The sequence below is a fragment of the Ranitomeya imitator genome, unplaced genomic scaffold, assembly GCF_032444005.1.
Source record: "Ranitomeya imitator isolate aRanImi1 unplaced genomic scaffold, aRanImi1.pri SCAFFOLD_1088, whole genome shotgun sequence".
NCBI lineage: Eukaryota > Metazoa > Chordata > Amphibia > Anura > Dendrobatidae > Ranitomeya > Ranitomeya imitator.
In genome coordinates, this window is record NW_027193848.1 from 20,001 (window position 1) to 27,500 (window position 7,500).

Sequence of the window (7,500 nt, forward strand, 5' to 3'; positions counted from 1 at the left end):
TGGGTGAAGTTTGCGAGTCACGGGCGCAAAGTCGAATTTTGGGTGAAAAACCGCGTTTTCATACTCTAAAAATTTCAGACAAGTGTCAGACTTCCAGGCAGGGAGAAACCGCAGGAGGCGTACCGAGGAGGCTTCCAGGAGCCTGGGGAAGATTATCCAAAAGAGTCCTTGACACTTAGAAATATTTTCAGAAAATCACGATTTTGTGAAAATTGTCACGTTTCCCCTACTTCCACGCCAGGGGGGCGTCAATATGTTGTGAGGTACCCCAGGACAGTCGCCTAAATGTGGGTGAAGTTTGCGAGTCATGGGCGCAAAGTCGAATTTTGGGTGAAAAACCGCATTTTCATACTCTAAAAATTTCAGACAAGTGTCAGACTTCCAGGCAGGGAGAAACCGCAGGAGGCGTACCGAGGAGGCTTCCAGGAGCCTGGGGAAGATTTTCCAAAAGTGTCCTTGACACTTAGAAATATTTTCAGAAAATCACGATTTTGTGAAAATTGACACGTTTCCCCTACTTCCACGCCAGGGGGGGCGTCAATATGTTGTGAGGTACCCCAGGACAGTCGCCTAAATGTGGGTGAAGTTTGCGAGTCATGGGCGCAAAGTCGAATTTTGGGTGAAAAACCGCATTTTCATACTCTAAAAATTTCAGACAAGTGTCAGACTTCCAGGCAGGGGGAAACCGCAGGAGGCGTACCGAGGAGGCTTCCAGGAGCCTGGGGAAGATTATCCAAAAGTGTCCTTGACACTTAGAAATATTTTCAGAAAATCACGATTTTGTGAAAATTGACACGTTTCCCCTACTTCCACGCCAGGGGGCGTCAATATGATGTGAGGTACCCCAAGGCAGTGACCTAACTGTGGGTGAAGTTTGCGGGTCATGGGCGCAAAGTCGAATTTTGGGTGAAAAACCGCATTTTCATACTCTAAAAATTTCAGACAGGTGTCAGACTTCCAGGCAGGGAGAAACCGCAGGAGGCGTACCGAGGAGGCTTCCAGGAGCCTGGGGAAGATTATCCAAAAGAGTCCTTGACACTTAGAAATATTTTCAGAAAATCACGATTTTGTGAAAATTGTCACGTTTCCCCTACTTCCACGCCAGGGGGGCGTCAATATGTTGTGAGGTACCCCAGGACAGTCGCCTAAATGTGGGTGAAGTTTGCGAGTCACGGGCGCAAAGTCGAATTTTGGGTGAAAAACCGCGTTTTCATACTCTAAAAATTTCAGACAAGTGTCAGACTTCCAGGCAGGGAGAAACCGCAGGAGGCGTACCGAGGAGGCTTCCAGGAGCCTGGGGAAGATTATCCAAAAGAGTCCTTGACACTTAGAAATATTTTCAGAAAATCACGATTTTGTGAAAATTGTCACGTTTCCCCTACTTCCACGCCAGGGGGGCGTCAATATGTTGTGAGGTACCCCAGGACAGTCGCCTAAATGTGGGTGAAGTTTGCGAGTCATGGGCGCAAAGTCGAATTTTGGGTGAAAAACCGCATTTTCATACTCTAAAAATTTCAGACAAGTGTCAGACTTCCAGGCAGGGAGAAACCGCAGGAGGCGTACCGAGGAGGCTTCCAGGAGCCTGGGGAAGATTTTCCAAAAGTGTCCTTGACACTTAGAAATATTTTCAGAAAATCACGATTTTGTGAAAATTGACACGTTTCCCCTACTTCCACGCCAGGGGGGGCGTCAATATGTTGTGAGGTACCCCAGGACAGTCGCCTAAATGTGGGTGAAGTTTGCGAGTCATGGGCGCAAAGTCGAATTTTGGGTGAAAAACCGCATTTTCATACTCTAAAAATTTCAGACAAGTGTCAGACTTCCAGGCAGGGGGAAACCGCAGGAGGCGTACCGAGGAGGCTTCCAGGAGCCTGGGGAAGATTTTCCAAAAGTGTCCTTGACACTTAGAAATATTTTGAGAAAATCACGATTTTGTGAAAATTGTCACGTTTCCCCTACTTCCACGCCAGGGGGGCGTCAATATGATGTGAGGTACCCCAAGGCAGTGACCTAACTGTGGGTGAAGTTTGCGGGTCATGGGCGCAAAGTCGAATTTTGGGTGAAAAACCGCATTTTCATACTCTAAAAATTTCAGACAGGTGTCAGACTTCCAGGCAGGGAGAAACCGCAGGAGGCGTACCGAGGAGGCTTCCAGGAGCCTGGGGAAGATTTTCCAAAAGTGTCCTTGACACTTAGAAATATTTTCAGAAAATCACGATTTTGTGAAAATTGACACGTTTCCCCTACTTCCACGCCAGGGGGGGCGTCAATATGTTGTGAGGTACCCCAGGACAGTCGCCTAAATGTGGGTGAAGTTTGCGAGTCATGGGCGCAAAGTCGAATTTTGGGTGAAAAACCGCATTTTCATACTCTAAAAATTTCAGACAAGTGTCAGACTTCCAGGCAGGGGGAAACCGCAGGAGGCGTACCGAGGAGGCTTCCAGGAGCCTGGGGAAGATTATCCAAAAGTGTCCTTGACACTTAGAAATATTTTGAGAAAATCACGATTTTGTGAAAATTGACACGTTTCCCCTACTTCCACGCCAGGGGGGGCGTCAATATGATGTGAGGTACCCCAAGGCAGTGACCTAACTGTGGGTGAAGTTTGCGGGTCATGGGCGCAAAGTCGAATTTTGGGTGAAAAACCGCATTTTCATACTCTAAAAATTTCAGACAAGTGTCAGACTTCCAGGCAGGGAGAAACCGCAGGAGGCGTACCGAGGAGGCTTCCAGGAGCCTGGGGAAGATTATCCAAAAGTGTCCTTGACACTTAGAAATATTTTCAGAAAATCACGATTTTGTGAAAATTGACACGTTTCCCCTACTTCCACGCCAGGGGGGCGTCAATATGTTGTGAGGTACCCCAGGACAGTCGCCCAAATGTGGGTGAAGTTTGCGAGTCACGGGCGCAAAGTCGAATTTTGGGTGAAAAACCGCATTTTCATACTCTAAAAATTTCAGACAAGTGTCAGACTTCCAGGCAGGGAGAAACCGCCGGAGGCGTACCGAGGAGGCTTCCAGGAGCCTGGGGAAGATTTTCCAAAAGTGTCCTTGACACTTAGAAATATTTTGAGAAAATCACGATTTTGTGAAAATTGACACGTTTCCCCTACTTCCACGCCAGGGGGGCGTCAATATGATGTGAGGTACCCCAGGACAGTCGCCCAAATGTGGGTGAAGTTTGCGAGTCATGGGCGCAAAGTCGAATTTTGGGTGAAAAACCGCATTTTCATACTCTAAAAATTTCAGACAAGTGTCAGACTTCCAGGCAGGGAGAAACCGCAGGAGGCGTACCGAGGAGGCTTCCAGGAGCCTGGGGAAGATTTTCCAAAAGTGTCCTTGACACTTAGAAATATTTTGAGAAAATCACGATTTTGTGAAAATTGACACGTTTCCCCTACTTCCACGCCAGGGGGGCGTCAATATGTTGTGAGGTACCCCAGGACAGTCGCCCAAATGTGGGTGAAGTTTGCGAGTCACGGGCGCAAAGTCGAATTTTGGGTGAAAAACCGCATTTTCATACTCTAAAAATTTCAGACAAGTGTCAGACTTCCAGGCAGGGAGAAACCGCCGGAGGCGTACCGAGGAGGCTTCCAGGAGCCTGGGGAAGATTTTCCAAAAGTGTCCTTGACACTTAGAAATATTTTGAGAAAATCACGATTTTGTGAAAATTGACACGTTTCCCCTACTTCCACGCCAGGGGGGCGTCAATATGATGTGAGGTACCCCAAGGCAGTGACCTAACTGTGGGTGAAGTTTGCGGGTCATGGGCGCAAAGTCGAATTTTGGGTGAAAAACCGCATTTTCATACTCTAAAAATTTCAGACAAGTGTCAGACTTCCAGGCAGGGAGAAACCGCAGGAGGCGTACCGAGGAGGCTTCCAGGAGCCTGGGGAAGATTATCCAAAAGAGTCCTTGACACTTAGAAATATTTTCAGAAAATCACGATTTTGTGAAAAGTGACACGTTTCCCCTACTTCCACGCCAGGGGGGCGTCAATATGTTGTGAGGTACCCCAGGACAGTCGCCTAAATGTGGGTGAAGTTTGCGAGTCATGGGCGCAAAGTCGAATTTTGGGTGAAAAACCGCATTTTCATACTCTAAAAATTTCAGACAAGTGTCAGACTTCCAGGCAGGGAGAAACCGCCGGAGGCGTACCGAGGAGGCTTCCAGGAGCCTGGGGAAGATTTTCCAAAAGTGTCCTTGACACTTAGAAATATTTTGAGAAAATCACGATTTTGTGAAAATTGACACGTTTCCCCTACTTCCACGCCAGGGGGGCGTCAATATGATGTGAGGTACCCCAAGGCAGTGACCTAACTGTGGGTGAAGTTTGCGGGTCATGGGCGCAAAGTCGAATTTTGGGTGAAAAACCGCATTTTCATACTCTAAAAATTTCAGACAAGTGTCAGACTTCCAGGCAGGGAGAAACCGCAGGAGGCGTACCGAGGAGGCTTCCAGGAGCCTGGGGAAGATTATCCAAAAGTGTCCTTGACACTTAGAAATATTTTGAGAAAATCACGATTTTGTGAAAATTGACACGTTTCCCCTACTTCCACGCCAGGGGGGCGTCAATATGTTGTGAGGTACCCCAGGACAGTCGCCTAAATGTGGGTGAAGTTTGCGAGTCATGGGCGCAAAGTCGAATTTTGGGTGAAAAACCGCGTTTTCATGCGCTAAAAATTTCAGACAAGTGTCAGACTTCCAGGCAGGGGGAAACCGCAGGAGGCGTACCGAGGAGGCTTCCAGGAGCCTGGGGAAGATTTTCCAAAAGTGTCCTTGACACTTAGAAATATTTTCAGAAAATCACGATTTTGTGAAAATTGACACGTTTCCCCTACTTCCACGCCAGGGGGGCGTCAATATGTTGTGAGGTACCCCAGGACAGTCGCCTAAATGTGGGTGAAGTTTGCGAGTCATGGGCGCAAAGTCGAATTTTGGGTGAAAAACCGCGTTTTCATGCGCTAAAAATTTCAGACAAGTGTCAGACTTCCAGGCAGGGGGAAACCGCAGGAGGCGTACCGAGGAGGCTTCCAGGAGCCTGGGGAAGATTTTCCAAAAGTGTCCTTGACACTTAGAAATATTTTCAGAAAATCACGATTTTGTGAAAATTGACACGTTTCCCCTACTTCCACGCCAGGGGGGCGTCAATATGTTGTGAGGTACCCCAGGACAGTCGCCTAAATGTGGGTGAAGTTTGCGAGTCACGGGCGCAAAGTCGAATTTTGGGTGAAAAACCGCATTTTCATACTCTAAAAATTTCAGACAGGTGTCAGACTTCCAGGCAGGGAGAAACCGCAGGAGGCGTACCGAGGAGGCTTCCAGGAGCCTGGGGAAGATTATCCAAAAGAGTCCTTGACACTTAGAAATATTTTCAGAAAATCACGATTTTGTGAAAATTGACACGTTTCCCCTACTTCCACGCCAGGGGGGCGTCAATATGATGTGAGGTACCCCAAGGCAGTGACCTAACTGTGGGTGAAGTTTGCGAGTCACGGGCGCAAAGTCGAATTTTGGGTGAAAAACCGCGTTTTCATACTCTAAAAATTTCAGACAAGTGTCAGACTTCCAGGCAGGGAGAAACCGCAGGAGGCGTACCGAGGAGGCTTCCAGGAGCCTGGGGAAGATTTTCCAAAAGTGTCCTTGACACTTAGAAATATTTTGAGAAATTTCCGATTTTGTGAAAAAAATGACCCCTTTCCCCTACTTCCACCCTAAAGGGGCGTCAATATGTTGTAAAGCACCCCGAGACAGAGACCTAAGCGTGGGCAAAGTTTGGGTCTGATGGGTGGAACACTGAAAAAAACGCGATTTTCCACTTAGAACAAACATAGAACTTTCAGACTTCCAGGCGGGGGGAAAGCTCTGAAGCTGTACCGAGGACACTTCCATGGCCCCCGGATCGATTTTCAAGAACGAGTCCTTGGGACTTTGAAATTTTTCGGCGATGCGTTTTTGGCTTCCGGGAGCCGCAGAACGTTGGGAAATTCGTTCCGCTCGCCGGCTCCAGGTGTTTCGGGCTAGTCCAGGCCCCAGCTACGCCGCCTGGCCGCCAAATTTCGCAAAATCGAAAAAAAAAAAAATAGAACCGGAATGAGGAATTTCTGGCCGCCGGATCCGCCGCACAGCTCCAGGAAGTCGGACACTTTTCGGCTTCGCTCCCTTAAAGTGGGGGTCGGTGTTTCGCCATGCAAATACCCACTTTTGCACACCAGCTGCAGGATATAGGAGAGAGGGGTACCTCTCGGGCCCGACTGATTTCCGATGTTTTCGTGGTTCCTCAAGTCGGGTAGGCGGTTTGGCGAGTACCCCCCTGTTTGCATGGAAGTCCGCCCTCGCGTCGACACCAGGCTTCCGCGGCTCCAGGGGGACTCTTGCCGGTCGTCTGCCCCAAGTCAGAGACGCGTTTCCCGGGTCGCCTGAGCCTGAACGGACCCTCCCCAAGCGTGTTCTGGTTCTCCGAGGGTGACGGATGTCAGAAGGGAGGCAGATCTGGAGTCTTCGTCCCGAGGAGGGCTCCAGGAGGGCGGATTGCACCCCCTGACTCGGTCCCCTCAGAGCAGGCTTGGCGTTTCTCTGCGTCGGATGTCTCCCGCTTCCACGCCACCGGGGAGACCTATGAGAGAATCGCACTGTGACCCGGATTCCGTCTCGAGGGCGCCCGTAGCGTGTCGGAGAGGTACCTCCAGGACTATCGGGCATGTTTCTTCCCCGTCTCCCCGAGGGGAAGGATGGCAGCGGGTGGGGTTTCTCACCCATGCCCCCCACCGGCTCTTCCTCCGATCGATTTGGCTCAGCGCTCCCGGGTGGGGAGGTGGTGCCGCTCGCTCGGCCCGGGCTTTGGAGCCCGCGTCGGTCTAAGGCGGGCGGTCTCCTTCCTCTTTTACCCCCCCGGGATTCAGGCACGCATCCTTGGGCGTGCACGCCGGCAGTCGCCTCCCGTTCGCAGGACGGTGGCTGCCGTGCAGAGGGGGAGTTTGACCCGAACTGTGGTACGGCAGGGGTCCGACGACCCGCGCGGGCGAATGGCGGGGCGCCCACCCACCTCGGCGTGGGGGCCCGTCGTCCGAATCGCTCCCCGCGCGGGGTAGCACAACGATCTTCTCCGAGGGCGGCCCTTTGACTTCCAGATGCGCAGCTCGCCCGCGGAGGCCCGTGCCGACCCCCACCCAGCGTCCGATGGGCGGCCTCCGCGGTGGGCATCGGCGAGAGCGGCGGCGGTGGGTGGCGCTTCCACGCCACCGCCGAGCTCCGCGTTCTCCAGTCTTTTCCCGAGCCCCTACGATAGTGGGGGGACGACAGACGCGTGGGGAGGCAGGCGGAGTGGGTTCTCACCGCGTGGTGTGCCCGGCCGAACGCCGTCGCCTTCCCCGCTCGTCCGACGTCCTCCGAGGCGGCTCGGAAGGGAGCGCGAGAGGGAGAGAGCGAGAGAGAGAGAGAGAGAGAGAGAGACCAAGCGGACGCCCCAGAGCGAGAAGGGAGGATGGAAAAGGGAGAGAC